This window comes from Gorilla gorilla, chromosome 6 (genome assembly GCF_029281585.2).
Source record: "Gorilla gorilla gorilla isolate KB3781 chromosome 6, NHGRI_mGorGor1-v2.1_pri, whole genome shotgun sequence".
NCBI classification, from domain to species: domain Eukaryota; kingdom Metazoa; phylum Chordata; class Mammalia; order Primates; family Hominidae; genus Gorilla; species Gorilla gorilla.
In genome coordinates, this window is record NC_073230.2 from 91192614 (window position 1) to 91220194 (window position 27581).

Sequence of the window (27581 nt, forward strand, 5' to 3'; positions counted from 1 at the left end):
TGGGTTTGAGTCTCAGATTTACCACTTACTAGCTGTATTGATTTGGGGCCAGAGACTTAATCTCTCTTTGGCTCAGTTTCATTGTATATGAATTGGGAATAATAATAGTAGCTACTACCTTGAGTTATCATGACTGAATCCATTAATATTTGTAACGTGCTGATATGGTTTGGTGTGTCCCCACCCAAATCTCATTTTGAATTATAGCTCCCATAATTCCCACGTGTTGTGGGAAGGACCCAGTGGAAGAAAATTGAATCATGGGGGCGGTTCCCCCTACTGTTCTTGTAGTGAATAAGTCTCACGAGATCTGATGATTTTATAAGGGGTTTCTCCTTTCGCTTGTCTCTTATTTTCTCTCTTGTCTGCTGCCATGTAAGACCTGCCTTTCGCCTTCCACCGTGATTGTGAAGCCTCCCCAGTCACGTGGAACTGTGAGTCCATTAAATCTTTTTTTCTTTATAAATTACCCAGTCTCGAGTATGTGTTTATCAGCAGCATGAAAATGGATTACTACGCCTGCTTATGACACTGTCTGAATCACAGTAAACACTCCAGCAACAGGAGAAAAATTTCTCCAAGTAAGTATATTTTAAAGAATCATGGGCAAGAATAAGATTTATTTGTGTTTACACTCCTAGAACTATCCTATTCTATATACTAGCTATATCCAGAGTTCCTAAACTTTGTGCTGAGGCACCCTGAGCCACAAGGACATAGAGGGATATTTTAAATTTGGTGAAAGGAACGCAGCGAAACTTGATATCTGTTAGAAACCTTGAGAACTACTAGCTAAAGGTAGTTCAGAGTTACATTAATTTGTGCTTTTTTTAAAAATGTTGTAGTTTTGCAAAACAAGATTTTTGGCAGTTGTTTGATAAAAAACAAGCACTATGTGGGAAATTAATATTTTAGGAATGAGAGTAGGAAATGAAAGTGGCATTTTCTAATCTGATACCAAGGTTTGAGAAGTTGTGTAATACTCTGTAAGATGAACACATCCCATTAGTAAATGATTTTGTTTCTTCAAGAAGAAAATTAAAAGATTTTTTCTTTCAATAAAATGTATTTTTTTTCAAACAGGTAGTAACCTGTTAGTTCATAAATACTTATTAAGTTGTTTAAACTTAACTACTTAATCAACAGAACTACTATGTATTTCTTTTGGTCTAAGGGCACTATGTAAAAATTACTATGATATTATGAACACTGTACACCAAGAAAGTTTGGAAACTTCTGAGTTATACACATTTTCAGCAACAGGCAGACTGGCACCCTGATCTATGGAACTAGGTAGATATTAAGGGCCAAGTAGAAATCATTAGAGTTCCTGCTTCCTATAAAAATGGAAAACTAAAAGCAGTATCACATTTCTAAAAGAATCGCGGAAATAGTCACTTGCCATAAAGACTTGGAAGAGAGAGGGATACTGATGTCCCTAATATCTCCATTTATCTCATTCATTTGGCCAGTAGAGAAGGCTAGCTATGAAGAATGATACCTTGAGTTTCAAGAGAATTCTATTTCTGTGAATATGACCACCACAGGACCAGATTAAATTGAATTTCCAACTAGAAAATTTTTAACCAACATGAGCAGCATATATTCAAACAAAGATCCCTGTGAGGCTTGGCTTGATGCTATAAATTCTCAAAAAGTGAGTTTTCCCTCCTCCCAGTGCCATTGTTGAGACAGGAGAATTTCCTTGCTGTGCTAGATTGGTTCTTGTCAGCTTGGCACCACTATCATCAATCCCGTCTAAATTCTGAGTTAAAATTTAACAATGAGAGTAATTTAGAAAAGATTTGGATGAGGAGATAAAGTGGAAGTTATTATGAGACAGTTGTGAGATGATTAGATGTTGCAGCTTGATCGGTTACTTTGGCTTCCGCAGACATTGAAGATTCCTCAGAGTTCACATATCACAGCTGTGAAGTGTGTTACAAACATTTTCCAGAGCTCTAGCATCCCAGTGGTTGTGGAATTTAGGCCTCTCCATAAGTGCCCACCTTGCAGTTGTCTGTTGGTGGATGCATGCGGCTTCTTGGACTTCCCCATCATCTCTGGCTTTTCTGCCAATGCCAGTGTTCCAGGCTACAGTGATTAGTAACTGTTTCTCTCATCTAAATTTTTTTCCAGACCTTCATTTTTCTACCACCTCTTGCCTTCTTATAAGCCATAATTTCTGTTTTTGAAATTATTATTCCAGTAATACTAACACTGGCTCTACTTCACTGGCCAACAGAATTTCATGGAAATCTAGAATTGGTTCTCTGATCTGAGTAGACATAAAAACATTAATGACCCCATCGTCAGTGATAAATTGGGGTCTGGTAGTCTATGACATGCAGTGGCCAAATGGATACTTAAATGATCACTTGTGGTCACCTGGAGTCCAATGTTGATAGAAGATTAGGGTGATGAGGTACTTATTGCAATAGAGAATTATAGTGGGAATAAAGAGTATAAGATTTCGCAGATCAGAGCTTAAGTAGAGAACTAGAAAGCTTTCCTCACTGCCTTGAAAGAAACATTTATCTTGTGTACCACAGGGTATAGATTATACAGGTGGCTGAATTACAACACAAATTGGGTCCACAGTCTCACAAGGAATTGCATTTTAAAGTTGGGGCATTATTTAGGAGAAAGAGGGGGCCTTGAAGAGTGAGATGTAGACATCTGAGCCTATTTCAAATTCCTCTGAGCCTCCCTTCCCAGTAGAAACATCCTTCTCCCCTTGTCTGAGGAAGTTAACCTTTCTTGAAGAATATGTAATAAATTATCCTAAAATTTTACAAGAAAGTACTGATCCTTCTCAACTCTTCTTTCCTACCTCTTATAATTTCTAGACCTATAATAGCACTCAAATACAGATTCCAAGGAGGTAGGTTAAAAACACGATCTAAGAGAAGTACCATAAACACCAAAAATTGTAACATTTTGCCAATTTATATTGACAGAAATTTGGGGAATATATGTGGAAATAAACCCTAAAGTGTTAGATCAGGGTAGAAAGAATATTATGTTGAATTAGACTGAATTTATTGATGTGGGTGTGCCGGCCAGAGATTCTGATTTCACTACGTTAACTCAAGCAGCTGAGGGTGGCACTAACAATTTGCTTGGTTGTATGACTGAAATCTGGACCCTCACATTTTATGAATTAAGTGAAGATGAAACTCCAGAATATCCTTGGTGTCTTGAAGAAAAAGGTATGCAAAAGCTTAAGGAAATGAGAATGAAGTGAACTTATTAGTATGTACAATGCTCGGCTATTCCCTCTGTCTCCCAGGTGGGCACAGGGGATACCCATTCACTAAGGCTTTGGAAAATATATCACTGTAGAGACAACCAAGATCCCCGAAAGGCTTTATAATGATTGTTCTCTGCCACTGTGGTTTGCCAGTCAGAGTAGGGGCTTATGGAAGTCAGACGATTAAGGGAGTTTTGGCTTGGATCCATCTCACGGAGAGTTCATTGAGTCTGTAAATCCACCTCTTGGCTATTTTCCCAATTACAGAAGGCAGAGTTGAGATAGACATATTCAGTAATTAGCAAAATCCTCTTATTGGCCGATTGACCTGTGGAGTGAGGACTATCACTGTAGGAAAAACCAACTGGAAGCCCCTAGAACTGCATCTCCATACCATAATAGTTAACCAAAGCGATTTCATATTTCTTTTTTTATATATATACTTTAAGTTCCAGGATACATGTGCAGAATGTGCAGGTTTGTTACATAGGTATACATGTACCAGAGTGGTTTGCTGCACTCATCAACCCATCATCTACATTAGGTATTTCTCATAATGCTATCCCTCCCCTAGACTCCCACCCGCAATTTCATATTTCTAGAAGGATTATAGAGGTGAGTGCTGTCATCAACAACTTGCAGCTATTCAAGCAATTATTCCACCCCATTCCCAGTAAATTCACATATTTGGCCTATAGAGAAGACAGATGGACTTAAAGAATGTGCATAGATTATTATACACATAATAAGGTAATGACTCCCATTGCAGCTGGTGCTCTACATGTGGTTTCTTGGAGAAAAACAGCCCAGTTCCCAGCTCTTCCTGCTACTGTGTTAACAGGAACTCTCTGTATTATATTATAGCAGGGGAAATTTATTTGGGTCAGGTAAGGGAAATAGAGTTGCTGATGTTCAATGAAGGCAGAGAAGATAGGACAGAGTATGGAGGTAACTCAAGGACGCCATGGAGTACCTCAGAGTTCTTCCATGTGCTGTGGCAAATGTTAATGGATGACTCAAGCAGCTTCATTCAGACAGGACTACCACACACTCAGATCCCTCAGGAATGAAGTTCTGTGTCACCTCTTCAGGTGAAGACAACACCCAGCTGTGCTGTTGGCTTAAAGACAAAAATATGAAATATGCATCATAAAAGAAAAATCATAAATATCAAACGTAGCTGTTTCACTCAAAGAAAAATGAACTGCTGTGGCAAATATATGTATTTAAATATTTGGACTTATTTTCCTTTTTTACCCTCTTTTTGACCCTATAATTTTGTGTAGAGTATGCTGATGACAATTTTTAAAATTTATAGGCTACATATTATTCAAGGTGGGATTGTGAAGTGAAGGAGGAATAAACATACCCCAGAGATCCTGGACATGGAGTTGGATACAATAATGAGTACAGTTGCTTGAAAGTTTATATAAGAGGGAATAATACATAAGAAGGTTAAGATGCCAAAACAATGGACTGTAATGGATATTTTTCATTCTCTTTGGCTTCTCCCTTGTTTATCCTTCTTATGTTTGGGGGAATTTCTACCTAATAAATAGACCTCTCACTATGGAATTCAGAAATTCACTTTTCCAATTTCGCTGTGGCTAAGGGCAAATTTGTGATCCAGACTCTTTCAATTGGACACACCCATGCCAATCTTTGTAGCTGACTCTGTAAGAAACAAGTGCCATACAAAATTCATTCTGACTTGGTTGACAGGTGATATACCCAATTTCCAGAAGTAGCAGTGGCAGAGGTTTTAATGGCAACATCCTGTGCCTGGTGATATTGATGTTGTCAGTGCAAACCACTGTGCCCATGCTAAGTGGGAATGGCAATGCCGTCTCCAAAATGCAATCTCCTACTGTTCTCCATCTGATTTAGAGCACTGGTTCTGGCTCTGTAGCCTCTAAGCTTGTTGCTCTGGTCCTCCCATAGCTCATACAGCTACTTAAAAACATTTAACGCATTATAGTCCTGCTTAAATTAGTTAGAATTGGTTAATTTCTTATGACTAAGAATCTTATAATCAGGTGTTCTTCATGTAGCACTCTAATCTTGCTAACTACTGTGTAAGGTAAGCTTCATCATCTTCATTTTACAGGTGATAAGACAGAAATTAGATAACTTGCTCCAGATCACGATGCTTGTTATAAAGACTAAGAATTCAAACTCATGTTTATTTTTTATCATTTATATTTATTAATTTTCACTTATAATTGATTGTGAAAATTTATCAATAGTTATTCAAATATAAACAGTAGTTAAAATGTCAATATGTTAATAGCATTTATATCTTGGTTTAGTTTTCTAGTTATTCTTATTTATTAAACTTCTATGTAGTTGTTTGTCATAAAAATAATTATGATGGTCACTTTATATTCGATGTGTTTTCTTCTCTGGGGCTTGAAATGTACTCAGAACTCTCAACAGTATCCTCATGAAAACACTTACTTCAGCATCTTTATACCATTTGAATTTGTACCAGGATTTTTTTTACCTGTGTTTTATTTACATTTGCTTTTTTTTTTTCTCAGAATGTTTCCTTTTCATAGACAGACAACATAACTTTAAAAGTGAACACATTTGGGGTCACAGCTGTCTTTGTATAACAAGAGGCAATGAGGAAGTGTTAAAAAAATATGCTAAAACCAATGGAATGACAAAACAAACCACAGATGTGCTTACACTAAATCAGAAGCTGGTAAGTTCATCCACAGCCAATTGGTTAGGATACAGACATGTTTTCAAAATTTAAAACACTATTTTGCAGTTTCAGTAGTAATGGTAGCCATTTATGTAGGCATAAAGAAGGTAATGAATATATCCCTGAAATGGAAGATAACTTGTAATCAAGGTAATTGTTTCTGTATTACTTCATTTATATTTATGTTTACATACCCAAGACTGTGATGAATATTTCAAATGCATAAATACCTATTGTGCATAGATGAGGATTTAAGGGAATTAGAATGTTCTTTAAAAAGCCCAACTTCTGTAAAACTACTATTATTCATTTTAAAAACTTTTCTTAGGATTAGGTCAAGCTATCAAATGTTCAAGTGGTAAGGAAAAAAAGACTATATTTAATATAAAAGTCTTCTTTCTTTCTTTCTTTCTTTTTTTTTGGAGACAGAGTCTCACTCTGTTGCCCAGGCTGGAGTGCAGTAGCACAATCTCAGCTCACTGCAGCCTCGGCCTCCTGGGTTCAAGTGATTCTTCTGCCTCAGCCTCCCAAGTAGCTGGGATTATGGGCAGGTGCCACCACGCCAGGCTAATTTTTGTATTTTTAGTAGAGATGGGGTTTCACCATGTTGACCCGGCTAGTCTCGAACTCCTGACCTCACTCAGGTGATCCACCCACCTCGGCCTCCCAAAGTGCTGGGATTACAGGCGTGAGTCACCATGCCCGGCCATAAAAGTCCTCTTTCTAACACATTCTATTGCTGTTGTTCATTATATCTAGGTTAAAATTGTGTTTGAGAAAACAGCTATGAAGATAACTTGAGCCACTATTTTATTCTCTATTCAAATTTACCCTTGAAATATAATATTAAATGATTTAAAGACCAGTAATTCCTCAGATTCATCATTCATTTAGCACCTTTTGTACACAAGGTACTGTGTTAACCATCTACTGAGTAAATCAGACAGAATGAAAATTATTCACTGCAGTACCAATGGCAGGAAGTTAGACCCCAAGTTAGTACACCCATGAGTGGGGCTAACAACTCTCTCTACAAGCTAAGCCAACAAACTAAAATGACCCAGAGGCCATGGAAGTACCACCTTTCAGCCAAAAGTCAGTGAAATATTCACTCAGATTTGGCTTTCATTTCTGATGTATATCTGGTTGAAGATATTTAGCAGTGCATAATGATCTGTGCAAAGGCAGGGGTCAGTTAAGTTCTGTGTATTTTTTTTCTTTGATAGAATTTGCGCTGACCTGAACTGTGAACCACCAACTGGTGCACTCGAGCCCTGTGGGCCAGCACAATTCCTGATACTAACCTTTTACTGAAACATGAGCCAAACTAATACTTATCTCTTCCCAAAGTTTCAGTGATCATCTCCAAGATTTATCTATTTTATATTCATATATTTTATCTTTGATTTATATTTTTACCTTTGCTCTATCTCCTGAGCTACTTACTTATATGCTCAACAAATACGGTAAAAATTTCTTTGGTGAGCTGTATCTTACCTTCTTCAGTATAGAATAATAACTGGAGGAAGTATAGGCTCAAAGGCTAAGAGAGTGGTTGGCCACAGTACGAAAAATTTATCTATTGACCTTTCATAACAATTAACTTCATCTATTCTTTAGTCCTCTTCAGATGCTCAGTGAGTAGTTACATATTAGAAGAGGATAAAATGTCTTTGTGGTAAATACGGAACAAAGGTATTCCTTTATGAAGAGCAAGCCTATAAATCAGAGATGCCACCTACCTCTCTGGTTGTGGTTTGAAGGGTTGCAATCTTCCACCTCACTGAGGGATATGAGAGAAGATGGGAAGTTTCTAAAAGCTCTGATGGGTCAAGATGTTGCACAAGCTATAAGATCCAGGTGGGCAGACATAGGAGTTGAACCCAATTAAATGTAGAAGAGGAAAAGGGACATCCAAAGAATACATTTGGTTACCTCCTAACTACAGCTAAATCACCACCTGCTCATGCCATAACCAAGGGTGTAAGAAACTTCATTAGGTTAAAGTCTCTTTACTTTGGTTTATAGTCAGTGATGGGACGTGTGCCCTTTGTAATCCATTACTGCCTTGTCTCCTTATCTTCTGCTACAGTTGTTTCTTCCAACACCATCACATCTCTGTTCCTGCTCTTCCTCATTTGGTCATTGTTCTTTTGACAAATGTTTGCAATGATAGGCATTATGGTAGGCACTATGGGAGAGACAGCTATAAAAAGAAGTATAAGGTACTTCTCCCTGAATTATATAACCTAGATTTTAGGTGTTCATTCATTCATTTTTCTCTGTGCTCCCCTCACCCAAGAAGTTTCTTCTACAAATTATAGGAAGACAATATAAAATTTGCAATGTTTACATTACATTTTCAGAAAAAAAGACTTGGATCCACCTTTGGCATTTCTCTTCCCTAAAACTCTTTGAGAATGCTACCAACTGTGATACAGCAGTGAGAGCTTTTCCTTTTGATCCTTTCCATAGGAGAGGTGTGACGAATTTGTCCTGGGAAGGAGTCAAAATTTTGGAGAGAAAGTAGAGATTATCTATGGAATATCAGTAGAAGTATTATAATAAGTATGGTCAATTTTAGAGGCCAATATAAAAGCAAAATATGAACATATTTAAACTATATCATCAGCTGTAGAAACAATTTATAATAGCAATTGTGCAGTGAGAATTTAGGGTTGGGAAACTACTGAGAAAACTATGGCTTAAAGAGGTTAGGTAAGTTATACAAGATCAACCACAGAACTACTAAGTGGTAAAGGTATAATTTAAGGCAGGGTAACAACTGTACAACCCATGCTTTCAACACCTTTGCTATAACTGCTTTGCTTTGAACATGTGGAATGTTGTGCAGACAATTATAAATGGCTATTAGCAATTGGAAGAATTTAGGCACATTAGCTGTTCCCCCTGTTTTTTTTTTTTCTCACACTCTTGTCAGGTGCTGTGTGACATTGTGTGTTTTCACTGCCCACTAAGTAAATGATTAGTGGAACAAGATGGCACCACCATGCAGGGGAGAAGACAGTGGTCCTCTCCACAGTTGTGTTCCCTCTCATAAGTAAAGTTCCAACTTGAGCATCATGGATAAGGTCTTCTCTTAGAGCATGCAAGACTTAAACATGCACAGGGATAGTACACTCTTCAGATAACTCTCAACATTTTCAGCCAATGGAACCAAGATGAGGATAAATTATTCCCTCATTGAATGATATTTTAAGTCTGACACCTTGAAAAAAATGTCTTAACCATGAAAAAATTTATCACATGGCTACAACATACTTAGCTGTTTTCATCAACTACCCATGTATAAGTACTTGCAGATGGCTGTATCCTGGAAACCACCAAAAGTTACTTCCAAGTAACTCAGTTTCCCTGGCTTCATAGATAAATTTGCAGGAAATTGGAGCATAAAGCACATTTTAGAATAGGAGTCCTATATGTCAGAAGATCTGAAAAACCAGAAAGTTTAGTATAAATAGTTTTGTTAGTCATATACTGTATGTGGAAACATTCAGACATAATACATTCTATAGCCAAAGACTCTACTTTCTCCTAAGAATTTGAAACAAAGAAGTTAAGAACAGGGAATATACCTAGAGGGAAAAAAGAATGCTACTTTATTGCAGCTGAATTCATGAATCTATTAGCGAAACACATTTTAGTCTTCAGGTTTAATGTGTCCTTATTATTGAGAATAAGGCTTTTCTTTGTGTACACAGTAGAAAAATGATACCAATTTAATTTTGTACATGGCCAATCCCTGCTTGTCACATTTTTCGAATTATCATGGTTGTCCTTCAATTGTATCAAGGCAAAATAGGTAATTGGGCTGTCGGTTGGATCCTGTTAAGGATATATACAGATTTCTTTAAAACATTAATAAGGATATGGCTCTCTTATTTTTTTCTGTAGGATAACGATTCATTCTCTCTCTCTCTCTCTCTCTCTCTCTCTCTCTCTCTCTGTGTGTGTGTGTGTGTGTGTGTGTGTGTGTGTGTATCTTCAACTTTGGCAGAAAATATAAATGATTTTATTGTCATGAAAACCTTTTAGACCACTGTTACTTTCGGAGCTTTCATGATGTTGGAATGAGGCACTGCTCTACCAACAATTTAGTTTGTATTCCTTGAGCTGAGCTAACCATCTGAGGTTAGAGGACTATTGATGGCTTTGCCTGTCCAAGTGGGTATTCTGAATTCTGCCTGGAGTAATGGATCCATATAAGCAATTAATTTAAGTTTTAAAAAATTAATATAATCTGAAATTTTAATGGTGCAAGGGAATTTAAAGGTCTCAGTTCCACATATTTATTTTAAAAATGAGAAAACAAAGGTGCAGAGAGCTCTTAGAGTTTGGTGAGGGTTGCATGGTCAGTAAATGGCAGAGCTGATATCCAAACAGGGTTTTTGCCTCATAATTCAAAGCTTTCTTTTTAAAATGATAAAGCAGGCCAGGCGCGGTGGCTCACGCCTGTAATCCTAGCACTTTGGGAGGCCGAGGCGGGTGGATCGCGAGATCAGGAGATCGAGACCATCCTGGCTAACACAGTGAAACCCTGTCTCCAGTAAAAATACAAAAAATTAGCCAGGCGTGGTGGCGGGCACCTGTAGTCCCAGCTACTCAGGAGGCTGAGGCAGGAGAATGGCGTGAACCCGGGAGGCGGAGCTTGCAGTGAGCCAAGATGGTGCCACTGCACTCCAGCCTGGGTGACAGAGTGAGACTCCGTCTCAAAAAATAAATAAATAAAATAAAATAATAAAACATTAAGGCATATGGGAGATGTCCAAAGAATAACATGACTAATAGCTGTGGTATCCACCACTCAGCTTTGTCAAATCTTACCATTTTATTATGCATGCCTCTCTTATTTTTTTTCAGAAATAAAAGATGTAATAAAGTTCTTTGAATAATTTTTACTGATAACACTCTTCACACTGCCTCCAAATTTGCTACTGTTATGTGAAGATGCAAAATCAGTATCTATCTGTAAATACAGTCATGTCCTAATGACTTAGGACAGTATATATGTAGAGTCATACTGTATGTATTCTTCTGAAACTTGCTTTTGTTGCTCAATGTTTTTTTCAAGATTTTTCAAAATGTTAGAATGCATAGCTATAGTTTATTCATTTTTACTGCTTTCCATATCGTAAACATATTACAATGTATTTATTTTCCTATTGATGAATAGATTTCTTTTAAAAATTGTTATTACAAATAAGGGTGTAATAAACATTCTTTGTATGTTTTTCCCTGTGCACAAGTGCAAGAATTTCCTGGTTATGTACTTAGAAGTTATAATACTTTAACATTACACATTATTGTCAAATTACTCTCCAAAGTGTTGTACAGCAACGTTATATAATGCCGATCGAATGGATAGGAAATGGTTAATCGCCGCGCCTTCATTGGTATTTCCCTCTTTAATAGTAAAGTTCATTATCTTTTTATATGTATGTCAGTTAGCTATTTTTGCAATGATATTGGGTAACCAGCTACCCCAAAACTTAGAGGCAATCATTTACTTTTATTGGTCTGGAAGCCAATTGGTGTGACTCTTCTTCAAGCTGCAAATCTGTGGATCCACATCTGTTCCATATGTTTCTTACATTCCCTGGGCCAGTGGGCCGGCTAGCAATGCTCTTCTCACAACAAAGGCAAGAGAACAAAAGTGCCAGCCCCATTATTCAAGAATATTTCAAATCCCTATTTTTGACATGTCTGCTTATGGTGCCACTGATCAAAGCAAGGCAAGCTGGGTCCAACATCCATAAAGTGGGGAAATACCCCACCACTATGAGTCTATGGCAAAGACATAAGTGCATGTAACTACTATAGGCAAGAGAAGAATTGTCACCAATTTTTTTTTTTTTTTTTGAGACGGAGTCTCGCTCTTTCGCCCAGGCGGGACTGCAGTGGCGCTATCTCGGCTCACTGCAAGCTCCACCTCCCGGGTTCATGCCATTCTCCTGCCTCAGCCTCCCGAGTAGCTGGGACTACAGGCGCCCGCCACCATGCCCGGCTAATTTTTTGTATTTGTAGTAGAGACCGGGTTTCACTGTGTTAGCCAGGATGGTCTCGATCTCCTGACCTTGTGATCCACCCACCATGCCCTCCCAAAGTGCTGGGATTACAGGCGTGAGCCACCGTGCCTGGCCTGTCACCAATATTTTAATCTACCACTACATATTGTTGACTGTTTTGGTTTCATCTTTTGTGAATTGCTGGTTCATAGTCTTTGCTCATTTTGCTTTTGGGTTGCTTATCTTCTGCTTATTGTTTTACAGATACTCTTTATACAATGTAGATTTTCATTTTTCATAATTATAGGATTATAAAAATCTTTTGGTCTGTAGCTTGTCTTTTACTTATGATATTTCTTTTGAGAAGCTTAAAATTTTACTGCAGTTTAAATACTTATCAATCCTTCCCTTTATAGTGTGTGGTTATTGTGCTTTGTTCTTAAAAATTATCTCTATCCTGAGGCCATTACTATATTTTGCAGTATATTAAAGTTTATTTTGCACTTAAATTTATGATTTGTTTGGAATTTTTGTATATGAATGAGGTAGAAATCCTATCCTTTTCCATATTCATAAAAAATCATTCCAATACTCTATTTTGAATAGTGCATTATTTCCTGACTCTTGTACTTCATTGTCTGATATATATATATATCTGTTATATATATATAGTCTGATATAGATATATCTGTTATATCTGACTATATATATATATAAAACAGATATATATATAGAGAGAGATCATTCTCAGTTCCTTGCCTGTGGGCTTTCCCAACATAATTGCTTCCTGCATTAAATCAGCAAGAAGGGTCTCTAGACCAAGTCTGCTACCAAGACAGAGGCTTAAGTGGCATGACATAATTCATCACCTTTGCCATATTTATTGATTAGAAACAAGTCAGAAGTCCTGCACACATTCAAGGGTAGAAGATTAAATAAAGGCATGAACACCAGGGGATTTTAGGGCCAACATAGAGTCTGTCCACCACTGCAGTTTTTGTTGTCACTATAAATGGGATCCATGACTTGGTTCATTTAACAGCCATTCTTTTGTGAAGATTGGATGTCTCAAAACTTCATCTTCCTAGAAACTCTTGAAGCTAAAATTCCAGATGTGATTTACGGTTAATTTTCATGACTTTTTAAAGTTGTGTTCTATTAACTCACCACAAACCAACACTGCCTTAGCCAATACTGAACCACTGCTCCTAGGGGAAATACAGGATTAGGTTCCTGGAGACTGTGGTCACAGTATTTTGTCAATCAATCAATACATAACCTTGTTTTATATGTATTTCTCTTTAAAGACATCTTATTTAATATATATTTGGCTCATTAACATTGAATGCATGGCCTACAGCACTATAACTCATTCTTGAACAAAGCTTATCTAACATGTATTTTTTCCAGAAGGCACATCACAGCCTTCTCGCACTTAGGAACATTAGACAGCACTTCAGCACCATGCATGGTCGGGGGTGGGGGTCATTTTAATGAGCAAAACCTTCTATAAAAATGGAAAACAAACCATGGCACTAAATAGATCACGAAAAGGATACTTATTTACAGCATCAGAGCTGAAACAAGAAGGCAGGTCATCTTCTTGTTCAACTTCAGCTGGGAATGCAAGCATTGAATAAACTCAATTTTTTTTTTGCTTCTCTGCACATGTCTGCAAATGGCCACAAAAGCACTCTGAGTATTGACTTGGGGTTTACAAATAAATATTAGCAAGTAGATGAATTCACAAATACAGAATTATTAATAATGAGGATCAACTGTATCTATCACAAATCAGATAGAGTCACACAAAAGGCTGATGCCAAACAGAGTTAAGTAGGAAGAGGGAGAATGCTGGGCATCCATTCTTTTGGCAGACATATTGCAGGTGACAGAGCATGTCATAGGTGGCTTGGTTTTGGAACCAGAAAATCTATGATAACTACCTGTTAACTTCAGTGACAGTTTTCCTAGTCAGAGTGAATCTATAGACTAGGTGTTGTTTCTGAGTTTGCAAGCACAAAATATTCTGTATTAAATCTTAGTTTGTCTAGGCCAGCTAAAGTAGATCCTTTTGTTTGCAACCAAACCATGATTGAACATTTCCTTAAAAACTGTGTCAAATGCTATTTCCATTGTATTCACTGGGGGAGATCATGTGTGGATCAGCTTTCACGGGCTGTCACCTGGCCATTAAGTCCTGATGTTACGCAGTCCACATGATTACACTCTTGTGCTGCGTCCTTTTCAATAGGACAACGCTGATTATGGACAGACAATGAATTTTCCTCTAAGACCTGGAGCCAAACCCTCTGAGAGAAAATTAAACTGTGATTCTGGCTGGGGTCAGAGGGCGGTGGGAGGGGCGGGGAATTTCCACTGTCTCAGGCTGCACCTGTGCTGCAGGTCCTGTGAGAATTTCTGTTTCCCGAGCTTAGGGCCCAGTACCGTTTGGGAGCACTAAATCCAGTTTGAAAATGTCGTTTTGGAAGACAAAGACATACTGCCAACAGATATATAATAAGATAACTCATTTTATTGGGGTGATAAATGTTATTATTACTTGAGAGTAAAAACAACAACAGCAAATGTGTCAAATGTTTTATTTCTTAGATATAGAGATGTAATTTACTCTCACACATTAATCTAATATCTATCATGTTTATTGCATTTTTACTTTTTTTAGCATTTTCTTCTATAAATTCTTAGATGTACTATATAAGCAATTGTATCATTTATGAGCAATAAAGTTGGGACACCTTTTTTCTCAATTCTTAAATCTTTTAGTTCTTATGATAGTAAATAAAAATTGTTGAATAGAAGTTGTGCAGCAAGTATCCCTCTGATTTGAAATGAAATATTTCTAATGTCTTACCATTGTAGGAGATTGATCACAAAAATAGCAATCAGAACATAAAATTTAAGTTAAAACTCTATATTCAGCTAAAACATTATTATAGAATAAAGGCAAAATAAGGATACTTTCAGACAAAATAAAACAAAACATTTATCAACTGTATGCCTTTAATAAAGGAAAAACTCAAGTATGTATTTTAGAAAGAAAAAATAAAAGTTTCTAAAATAATATTAAAATGCAAGGGAGAATGTTTAGAAAATAAATTAGTATACCTGTGAGTAAAATAAGCATCAATAGAATAAAACAGCCATAATAATGATGACTAATTATAGGAATATCAAGCAGGGTAGAATTAAATACTAAACAATAAATAATCACATAATAGTCAAGGGAATGATCTAAGTTAAAGCTCTAAGGTCCTTATATGTTTTTGAATGAGAGTAAATATATTAATAATGTTTAGACTCTAAGGTAACTCGACAAAAAAATTTTAAGAGTAATCACTAAATACTAAAAATAGAATCTATGATACTACCCACTAACGGGGCAATGAGAAAGATAAAGACTTGGTTAGTCTGGATAAATTTTGGAAAGGTAAAAAAAGTAAAAACAAATCCATGGTAAACAGAAATCAATAGATTTCTGTAGGAAATTCACATATTGTAAGAAAAAAAAATCCCAAAATATAAAGACTCAGGTTTTTGTTTGTTGTTTGTTTGCTTTGTTTTGTTTTATAGAATAAGAAAGGATAAATCAGGTACACACTAACCGCAAAAGGTTGATGTAGTTAAATTAACATCTGAAAAATAAAAGCAAAAATGTGAATTTAATAAAGATAATGACAACAAAAGGAAATTAAGAACAATCATAAAGGTCCAAGAATAATGTAGCCAACAACTGGTTCATTAAAAGAATAAATCATCATCAAAACTGGGAAAATTAATGAAGACAAAAGAAGATTAAACCATGCATTATTGGATGTTAAAAAGGTAAATAATCACAGATACACAGATACATTATTATATCATCAAATAATGATATAATAGTATGAAAAACATTAAGCAAATAAACTGAAAAATTTAGACACAATAGACTTTCTGAGCAAAGTATACCATAAAAAATTGACCCTAAGAGAAATAAAACACCACATTAAACCCATAACCATTAAAAAATTAAATTAGTAAAGTATATACTTCAGCCAAACAAAAAAAGCAGTTTAAATGGTCTCATAGGTGGTCTATTTAAATACTCAAAGAACAGACAATTCCTATCTTCTGCAACTACTACAGAGAATAATAAAAGTGGGATAACTCCCCAACTAATTTTATGAGACTAGAACCTTAATGTTGAAACAGAATAACAGAACAAGAAAAGAATATCGTAGGTCAATCTCACTTATGAGCATAGTTACAAAATTTGAATACAAATATTAGTACATAGCAACTAGCAATGTAATTTAAAAATGCATCATGATGAAGGAAGACAACGGTGATTCATATTAGACTATCTATGAATACAATTTCCCACACTAACAAATTAAAGTAGGAAAAACATATGGACAACTCAATTGAAGGTAAATATTATTTGATATAATTCAGCATCATTTATGAGCAATTACAAAAATTTTTTTTGAAACTGAATAGACTGTGCTTTATTTGATAAACATACCTACCAACATTGTAGGGGAAACTAGTGAGGGGATTGTTATGTGGGAAGAGCTTTTAAAGTTAAAAATAAAATTTAAAAAGTAATAATTTTTATACAAATATATGATTACTAACACTATTTTCATTCATCACTTAATAATGAAAATAAACTTAAAGTTTTTAATTTTTAAGTTCAAAATTTATTTTAGACTGTAACCATACATGCCTGTACTCTCTTAACATGTAGAAAGTCATGATAAACATTAACACCTTTTATGTGAATATTGAATGATTTCAGTATGGTTATAAATGTGTCTTCTAAGAGTTTTTTCTGAAGTGTGTTCACTAGATGTGGAAGATGCTATTAGAAAACAGCATGTCCTTTCAGCAATCACCGTTCCTGGGCATGCTGACCCTTTGGCTGCTGAGAGTAAGCATGAACAACTCTGGCTTGAAGCTTTCTCTCAGCTTTGAACCCTTCCCAACCCAGTAGAACCCTTCTTCTTCAGGGAAGACCAGAGGTCCCCAGTGAGTGGGGGATGAGGAGGAACAAGTAAAAGAAGATTTCACCCAGGAGAACTCTTCAACAAGTACTACTGGAAATTTGTTAATAAATAACCTCAGTTTCTATCTCCTTAATTGGAATAACTCTGGGGTGTGTTCCACACCAGGGGTCCCAACTCCCTGAGCCACCAAGTATCATCTGTATTTACAGCCAGTCCCCACCATTCACATTACTGTCTGAGCTCTGCCTCCTGTTAGATCAGCCGCTGCATCAGATTCTCACAGAAGCATTGTATTAGTCCCTTTTCACACAGCTAATAAAGACAAACCCAAGACTGGTCAATTTACAAAATAAAGAGGTTTAATTGGACTTAAAATTCCACATGTCTGGGGAAGCCTCACAATCACAGTGGAAAGCAAGGAGGAGCAAGTCACATCTTACATGGATGGCAGCTGGTAAAGAGAGAACTTGTGCAAGGGAACTCCTCTTTTTAAAACCATTGGATCTCATGAAACCTATTCACTATCATGAGAACAGCAAGGGAAAGACTTGCCCCATGATTCAATTACCTCCCACTGGGTCCCTCCCACAACACATGGGAATTCATGATGAGATTTGGGTGGGGACACAGACAAACCATATTATTTCACCCCTTGCCCCTCCCAAATCTCATGTCCTTACACTTCAAAACCATGCCTTCCCAAATCTCATGTCCTCACATTTCAAAATCATGCCTTTCCAACAGTCCCCCAAAGTCTTAACTCATTCCAGCATTAACTCAAAAGTCCACAGTTCAAAGTCTCATCTGAGACAAGGAAAGTCTCTTCCACTATGAGCATGTAAAATCAAAAGCAGGTTAGTTACTTCCTAGATACAATGCGGGTACAGGCATTAGGTAAACACAGCCATTCCAAATGAGAGAAATTGGCCAAAACAAAAGGGCTACAGGCTGCATGCAAGTCCAAAATTCAGCAGGGTAGTCAAATCTTAAAGTTCCAAAATGATCTCCTTTGACTCCATGTCTCACATTCAGGTTATGCTGATGCAAGAGGTGGGTTCCCATGGTCTTGGACAGCTCAGCCCCTGTGGCTTTGCAGAGTACATCCTCCCTCCCAGCTGCTTTCATGGACTGGAGTTGAGTGTCTGCAGCTTTTCCAGGTGCACAGTGCAAGCTGTCGGTGGATCTACCATTCTGGGGTCCGGAGGACAGTGGTCCTCTTCTCACAGCTCCACTAGGTGGTGCCTCAGTAGGGACTCTATGTGGGAGCTCCAACCCCATATTTCCCTTCCACACTGCCCTAGCAGAGGTTCTCCATGAGAGCACCACCCCTGCAGCAAACTTCTGCCTGGACATCCAGGCATTTCCATACATCTTCTGAAATCCAGGTGGAGGTTCCTGAACCCCAATTCTTGACTTCTGTGTACTGCCTTAACTCCAAGTGGAAGCTCTCAAAGCTTGAGGCTTGCACCATCTGAAGTCATGGCCCAAGCTCTACTTTGGCTTGCTTCAGCCATGGCTGGAGTGGCTGGGATGCAGGGCACCAAGTCCCCAGGCTGCATACAGCATGGGGACTCTGGGCCCAGCCCACGAAACCACTTTTTCCTCTTTGGCCTCCGGGCCTGTGATGGGAGGGGCTGCCATGAAGACCTCTGATATGCCCTGGAGACATTTTCCCCATTTGCTTTGGGATTAACATTGGGCTCCTCATTACTTATGCAAATTTCTGCAGCCTGCTTGAATTTCTTCTCAGAAAATGGGATTTTCTTTTCTATCACATTGTTAGGTTGCAAATTTTCTGAACTTTTATCCTCTGCTTCCCTTATAAAACTGAATGCCTTTAACAGCACCCAAGAAACTTCTTGAATGCTTTGCTGCTTTGAAATTTCTTCCACCAGATACCCAAAATCATCTCTCTCAAATTCAAAGTTCCGCAAATCTCTGGGGAAGGCACAAAATGCCACATCTCTTTGCTACAACATAACAAGAGTCACTTTTGCTCCAGCTCCCAACAAGTTTCTCATCTCCATCTGAGACCACCTCAGCCTGGACCTTATTGTTCATATCACTATCAGCATTTTTGTCAAAGTCGTTTAACAAGTCTCTAGGAAGTCCCAAACTTTCCCACATTTTCCTGTCTTCTTTTGAGCCCTCCAAACTGTTCCAACCTCTGCCTGTTACCCAGTTCCAAAGTTGATTCCACATTTTTGGGTATCTTTTCAGCAGCACCCCAGTCTACTGGTACCAATTTAATGTCTTAGTCCATTTTCATGCTACTGATAAAGGTATTCCTGAGACTGGGCAATTTACAAAAGAAGGAGGTTTAATTGGACTTAAAGTTCCAGGAGGCTGGTGAGGCCTCACAATCATGGTGAAAGGCAAGGAGGAGCAAGTCACATCTTACTTGGATGGCAGCTGGCAAAGAGAGAGAACTTGTGCAGGGGAACTCCTCTTTTGAAAACCATCGGATCTCATGAGATTTATTTACTATCATGAGACTAGCACAGGAAAGGCTTGCCCCCATGATTCAATTACTTCCCACTGGGTCCCTCCCACGACACGTGGGAATTCAAGATGAGATTTGGATGAGGACACAGCCAAACCATATCAAGCATGTACCATATTGTGAACTGCACATGCAAGAGATCTAGGTTGCATGCTCCTTATGAGAATCTAATGCCTGATGATCTGTCACTGTTTCCCATGACCCCCAGATTGGACCATCTAGTTGCAGGAAAACAAGTTCAAGGCTCCCACTGATTCTACATCATGGTGAGTTGTATAACTATTTCATTATACATTACAATGTAATAATAATAGAAATACAGTGCACAATAAATTTAATGCACTTGAATCCTCACAAAACCTTCCCCCCCACAACGCCCATTGGTCCATAGAACCAAAAATTATCTTCCATGAAACTGGTCCTTAGTGCCAAAAAGTTTGGGGACCACTGTTCTACACAGTTTCCTAGAGTTCACCAGCAGTTTCCTAGAGCTCACCAGCAAAATTAAGGTCTAACTTCCCAAATAAGTAACTTGTTTTGTGATTTACTTTTTGTTGATCCCTTTCCCATCTCTATCCCACTCTAATCTACTGGTGCATTCTGGGATCATCTCTCAAATAAGCAACTTAAGTTTGTCTTAGGGCCTTCTTCTGGGGTAAGCCAAGCAAAGACAGTGTACTATTTTTGCCCAATAATTACTCCCTGAGAGGAAAAAAAATCCCACCATTGAATAAATTTGAGAGATTCAGTATTTGCTTTTTGCCCTCTTACAAATCTAGAGATGTAAAAAAATGGAGTGGGGGGGAAAACTTGACTTTTTTTCTAACCCAGAATTATACAAATTATGTGATTACTATTTTCGCTCAACACAATATCTCTTTAAACGAATGTTCTACAGTATCATTTTGTGAAATTGAAAAGACAACTGACAAGAAGCTAGCAAATTGTTCATTTGTCATTTATTGAATACCTGCTCTAAGACAGGTAGTAGTGATAATTAAGATAGTCTTTACCCTTGCAATCTGGTGGAATTTAATATATTTTTTTCATAACGGATCTTGAAACAAAATCTTTACATTTCAGGCAGTGTTTGTAACAAAATCAAACAGCTTATATGCATGGATGGTTAACAATATTCTGTCTTATTTCTAATATGTATATTGATTTGTAATCAATAATTTAGCTAATGGAAAGCAAACAGTACCTTATATTTGAATTCTCTACCATTTACTAGAACAATTCCCAGCCCTGAGAGAATACATTGCTTTATTACAAGATGGGCTAATATTTACTCTGCATTTCTAAAAGGCAATTCTTCAAAAACGCTGTCTCCTTAAGCAAGTGCATGAAATTAAGAGAGTTATAATAGCAAGTAATCAGATCAGAAATTACATTTTTCAAGATCCTTCAAATTTTATAACAAGATTTTACTCAAATAGTGTTTATATTAATTTGTATTAACAGAAAATTTTTTATTTGTAGATAAATAATCTGATTGCTATTGTTTACATGGAAAAATTAAAAATAACTATAAATAGTTTCATAATTAGCACCACATATCAAACAACTTGGAATGTTTTAAAAGGATGCGTAAGGAGTAATCTTCACTGTTTCTACCCACACTTAACAGGTTAACTTTTTAACTCTAAAATCCATCTCATCTTACTTCTTTCTGGTAATAGCAGAAAGGAACACAGTGGAATCACAGACTCTAATGTTATGGTTGTGGTCAGACTGGCCTGGAGTCTTCCATGAATATGAATATATTCTTCCTACATTAATACATAGGAAAAATACTGGAATGAAAGGGAGATGTTGGGAACAAAAGAAATAAAATTTAGATAAAGATGTCAGATCTCTTAGTCTCTTTGCCTGTCTCTACTCCTTAGATAATTCAAATTTCAATCGAACTGAAATAATCCTCCTCCTTCATAAAATTACACATAACTATTATAAATCCATTATTTCTCCTTCTAATATAATTTTTAAATACTTTTATATAAAACTTTATGCAGAATTCTTATAGAAGCATGTGTGTATATAACAGCCTCACTAGATTGCAATATCGTTGAGGGAAGAAAGCATCAATTTTTTAAATTTATTTTTTGTCCCTAAAGTGCTTGATAACATTTGGGTACTTACTTTTCCCTTCATTCTTCTGAAATTCCTATTAGAGTATATTAAAGCCTTTTATTCTATCTTTCTTTCCTCTAAGCTACTATGTCATCATGTATTTTATTTTGAATGACTTTTTTAGTATCACTTAGCAATTCATCAGTTCTTTTGAGGTATTTTGAGAATTTTTGTTTTCGAATTTGGGGTTTCAGGCTAATTTTCCACAGTACAATAGTTTGCTTGTTTTCTTTTCTCTTCCAGTCAAACTCATATATGTTTTTATCTTTTTCCGTTAAGAACATGACAAGCCTGTAACTGAATTTATATTAATCCAGATTCCAAAATTTGGTGTCCATGTGTTCATGTGAATGAATGCGGACAGGAAAAGCAAATTCTTAGAACAGCTAATGTGCTTACCACAAAATTCAGTAGTGTTCTCTGAAGACAGTTTTTGTTTTTTGTTTTTTTCCTAGCTACTTTGCTTGGAATGTTCTTGATCTAGAGAAGAAGTTGGCATCTTTCTCTGTAATGAGCCAGATAGTAAATATCTTAGGATTAAAGGGCCAGAAGGTCTCTGTTTCTACTATTCAGCCCTTCCTTTGGGGTGCAAAAACAGTCATTGACAATACGTAAATGAATGAGGTTATCTGTGTTCCAATAAAACTTTACAAAAAGAAGCTGGATTTAGCCTTTGATCCATAGTTTGCTGAATGCTAATCTAGCATATCCCTGAGATAACAGGAACATTTGTCTAGGATAGAAGCTGGAGCACAATGAATATTCACTAAATAATATTTTTAATTAAAATTATAATTACAATGTATTATATGTGCCCCAACTGAAGATTTAATTTATAATTGGTCTTGCAATTCTAATGATAGAGATGGTCAGAGAACTTTTGGAAGTATGAATCACCTCCAAGACATAAATAGATTTTTTTTTCTTGTGAAGGTCTGAGCCTTCTTGAGATTCTTCTTTTTTTTTTTTTTTTTTGAGACGGAGTCTCTCTCTGTCTCCCAGGCTGGAGTGCAGTGGCGCGAACTCGGCTCACTGCAAGCTCTGCCTCCCAGGTTCATGCCATTCTCCTGCCTCAGCCTCCAGAGTAGCTGGGACTACAGGTGCCCACCACCAAGCCCGGCTAATTTTTCTGTATTTTTAGTAGATACAGGGTTTCACCATGTTAGCCAGGATGGTCTCGATCTCCTGACCTCGTGATCCGCTTGCCTTGGCCTCCCAAAGTGCTGGGATTACAGGCATAAGCCACCGCACCTGGCCGAGATTCTTTATTGGCTGAGGTCAGTAATTGGTCTCTGCCATTAAGAGTAAGAAATGGGAAAACTTCTAGTAGTTATGGGGCCAATGACAGTCCAAGTAGCTATAATAAGTCAGTGTGCGTAGAAATCTCCATTGCCTAAATGGGGAGGGGAGTAAATCCTGTTATCTAGAGGACTGAAAAAGGAAAGAAGCAACCTCTGAATGGATTCTTAGGGCTGGAAACAGTGATAGTTCTTGTGGCTTGAAAATGGCACATCTGAAGTCATCTGGATCCAGAAACTTCAGGGTAACAGGAGTCTTGGGGAGGAATGGTTGTATGGGAAAGTATGAAAAATTAGGTGGGGCATACTGTTTGAATGTGGCCCTGAGGGAATAGAGTTATCTGCATGTTATTCCCCCCTTAAAAGATTGTGTTTGCTTGTGCTGAAGGCTAAGCCATCAAGGCATTGGGTGGCATGGGCCTACAGATTTAGACAGCAATTGGCAATGAGACGCCAAGCAAATGCAATCAGAGGGAAACATATGAGGTATCAGTACTCTATCTTCTTAGATTTGGAAGACAATCCTAGACAAACCAGGTCCTATAAAGAACCAAGGAAGTCAGGAGCCCCAAAACAGAGATACTGTACTTTCTGCTCATCTGATAATGGGAATTTGAGTGAGTTTTAACTTATTGTTGAGACAGCTAGGTGGGTCGGGGGTCCCTGGAAAAACTCCAACCAGACTGCACACTAGGGTGGAGCCACAGAAGTTCCTGCCATTTGCAGCAGGGAGGAGCCTGGCCCCTTCTCTTCCTGTGTGGAAACTGGGATTGGAACAGCTGGGCAGGAAGCACTCTAGCAGGGACTCTGGGCTTGCAAGAGTCCCTGTTTCCCCCCCTTTTTTTTGTTTTCACCCAATAAAACCCTGTCTTACTCACCATTCAAATTGTCTTCAAGCCCCAAATTTTTGTGGCTGTGGGACAAAGAACCCTCTCTTTGTGGAACTAAGGAAAAGTCCTGAAACACTACGAAGAAAAAAAGTTCCTGTGTTAGAATCCTGAGTATTTATAGGGCAATTCATTCTTAGTTACAGTGCAAAAATTTGGTCTTCTCCTTCTCTGTCCTTGTGTTACAATTATATACTGTTGCATAACAAATATCTCAAAACTTGATATCATAAACAACCATTTATTAGGCTTGTGGGTTCTGTGGGTTAGGAATTTAGACAGAGAACAGCAGGGACTAATTGTCTTTGCTCTCCAGAGCCTGCAGTCTCAGCTGGAAGATTCAAAGGAGGCTGAGGATGACTCATCAGCTGGGGCTAGGATCGTCTGAAGGCTTGTACACACTCACATGTGTGGTGCTTGATTCTGGCTGTTGGTTAGGATTTTAGCAAGGACACTTACATGTGGCTTCTCCTTGTAGCCTGGGCTTCCTCAGAACATAGTAGTAGCTAGTTTCTAAGGGTGAACATCTCAAGAGAGAAAGCCAGGCAAAAGCTATACACATCACCTTTTCTCACCTAGCATTAGAAGTCACACCATTCAGCCGGGTGTGGTGGCTCACGCCTGTAAGCCACTTTGGGAGCTTACAGCACTTTGGGAGGCCAAGGCAGGCGGATCACGAGGTCAGGAGATCGAGACCATCCTGGCTAACACGGTGAAACCCCGTCTCTACTAAAAATACAAAAAATTAGCCGGGTATGGTGGTGGGCGCCTGTAGCCCCAGCTACTCTGGAGGCTGAGGCAGGAGAATGGCATGAACCCAGGAGGCAGAGCTTGCAGTGAGCCAAGATCATGCCACTGCACTCCAGCCTGGGCGACAGAGCGAGACTCTGTCTCAAAAAAAAAATTTTTTTAATAAAAATAAATAAATAAAAAGAAGTCACACCATTCAAATTTCTAAGGAAATCACAAAGACTCATCACAGGTTCACGGTGATGAGAAATAGGCTCCACCTCTTAATGAAAAAGTAGCATGGTTGGATAAAAAATATTATTGCAGCCATTTTTAGAAATTACAATTTGTGATATCCTTCTTCAACCCCGCCCCAAATCAGGCATCTTAACTAAAAGTGAACTTCTTTTAATGACCTATAGTGAAGTAAATCACATGCTGAAATATATTAATAACAAAAAGTGCAGTTTGACATATTCTGCTATTCTGTTCATCAGCTGCAGCATCTAACTTTGGAAATCAATATTTCTGGATAGAATACTTGGTGGTATAAAATAACACATAACAGATAAATCAATGCAATGGTTACTTTTTTGAGTGCACAAATATTTAAGATAAAATATCACTAATTCAGTAACTTCTACAGTCAATAAAAAGCTAGGATACAATAAAATACAAAATTACAACCATTAATATAATTGTTTTTCTATTTTATCATTTGATGTGGGAGAAGTTGATTTTCTTCCTTCACTTTCATATAAATGGAAATGTAAAAGTCAATTCTCTTCTGTGTAATGTAACAATACTTATGTTATATTAATTTTAAAATTCAGACAATATATTTCCCTTGAGTTATAAATTGCAAGATTGCTTGAGATTTCCAAAAAGATTCACAGCATGAGTACACCCCTATCTGACCAAAAAGAATGAGAGAAAGCACTTGCAGGGCAGAAAGTGCATCAGTGCTGACACTCTGAGGAAAAGTCCCAATGCAAACATGGAATTTGAAGAACACGCGTCAGACACAGCCCGGTTCAGCCAAATACGAAGACATAAAGAGTCTGCCCATAAACATGGCAAGGGAAGTAGAAACATTGCTGTTAACTGCAACTCCTGCATAGACAAGCTGGGTGTTTTATTTTTTAATTTTTCTTAACTTTGTCTCTTTAGCTGATGAAATCTGGGGACACTGTTATAATTAGATTCTGTCCACCCACTGTGTAGATATTAGATATTAGTGAGTCTACTGGTGGTGTGATTAACTTCCCCTTCTTCCTCATACTCCTATTCTTTCTCAAATTAGTGCATACAAGTAGACTTCGTCTAAATTTAGTTTGTCTCTAATGACAGGATTCATTCTGCCTTTCATGGTACCTAGAGAATGTGTAGCCTTGTTTTCTGTTACAGTAAAACCTTGATTTGCCTGAACCGAAAGAATAAAGTCAGAATAAGCAAACTCTTCTAGTGAAATAATTAATAAATTCAATTGTCAGAAGGAACTTATTTTAATATTTCTTTACAAATTCTATGAGATGTGATGACAAATCACTCCAGCCTCTCCTCACAACTCTCTTGTACTTACGGAAACTGTGCTGCATCATGAAAACAGACGTTCCCAATAAAACATTTTTGGTCATCAAAGGTTGTTATCTCCAGTCAGGTCTATTTATTGTGGTAAGAAAATGCTTAGTACATTATATAAATTTAAGTAAATTAACCAGAACAAACCACTTCATGAGTTTTGTCTTTAACAACTTCCTTTTTGCTTATTAGGATATAATCATTCAGAACTGAAATGACTAAACCCTCACTAATATATATCTATATATAGATATCTATATACAGATTAGTCATTTCTCTCTATATATCTATATATAGAGAGAGAAATTGTCTCCATATAGAAAAATAGAGAGAGATATATTATGATGTATCTATATGATAGTATAATATCTATGGACATATATCTATATTATTATATAGATATATAATCCCCCTGGCACATTCCACAAGTATTTTGGGCAGTTTACAATAAGTGACAGATTTCACATCTTAAGATAGAGTAAAGTGACAAAGAGCATTTTGCTGAATAATAATAACAACAGCTCATTTATTCAAATATCCTATGTAGCAATTTTCACTATCCAGAAAAAGTTAAAAATGAAGAAAAAAGTCCTGACAAGACAAAATCTATGTCACAAAGTTCAGATGACCACAGAAAGTTTACACTCCTGAGCTCATACTGCTTATTCCCAGGTGATTCCCTCAATTCCCACAACTATTTCTATTCATTTATACAGAATTAGAAACAGTTTGGTTATAAGACTTTTCCACCCAGCACAAATTAGAGGCTATAAGATATATGTTGAGTGGAAAATGGGTACATTTTTAAAAGGAAAGCTCTGATAGGCACAAGATGGCATGATTGATAGTCCGATAGTAGGGCAGGCGACAGGGACTCTTTAAAGAACCTGACTCAAGGCTGCAAAAACATACAACCTGCTTACTTTTCCAGGCTCTTGGGGCATTACAGGATTAGAGCTCAAAATAGATTTTATATATATAAAGGCAGGTTTTAGTGCTTAAAGATAAATGCTAGCTATCTGGAAAATTAACTTACTCCACAACAATGTTGGGTAAAACACTATTACTGTTCTTTATTTAACCAAGACTGTACCTGTGGATATTTCAAAAGACCTTACTTTATTCTTCTGCTACTATATTATAAGGCTTTGAAAGTCAATGATTTTGTTACACTGGATATTTCCTAGAAGGAAATAAAACAAATGGATTTTAATTTAGATTAATTTAGCCAAGTCTCTTTTAATTACAGAAAATAGATCTATACAAAAGAAGTTTTGTTGGTTGGTATTGTTTTTTCTAAAGTGTAGCAGAGTGAGCTGAAAATCCCTAAGCTTTTCAGACATCCACCAATGTAAAAGGAGAAACCCAGCAGTTAGAGAAAAGTTATTCGACAACATGGATTGAAAGCAAAACGGAAAGGTGTTTTATATGATTCAAGACAGGAAAGGTGAA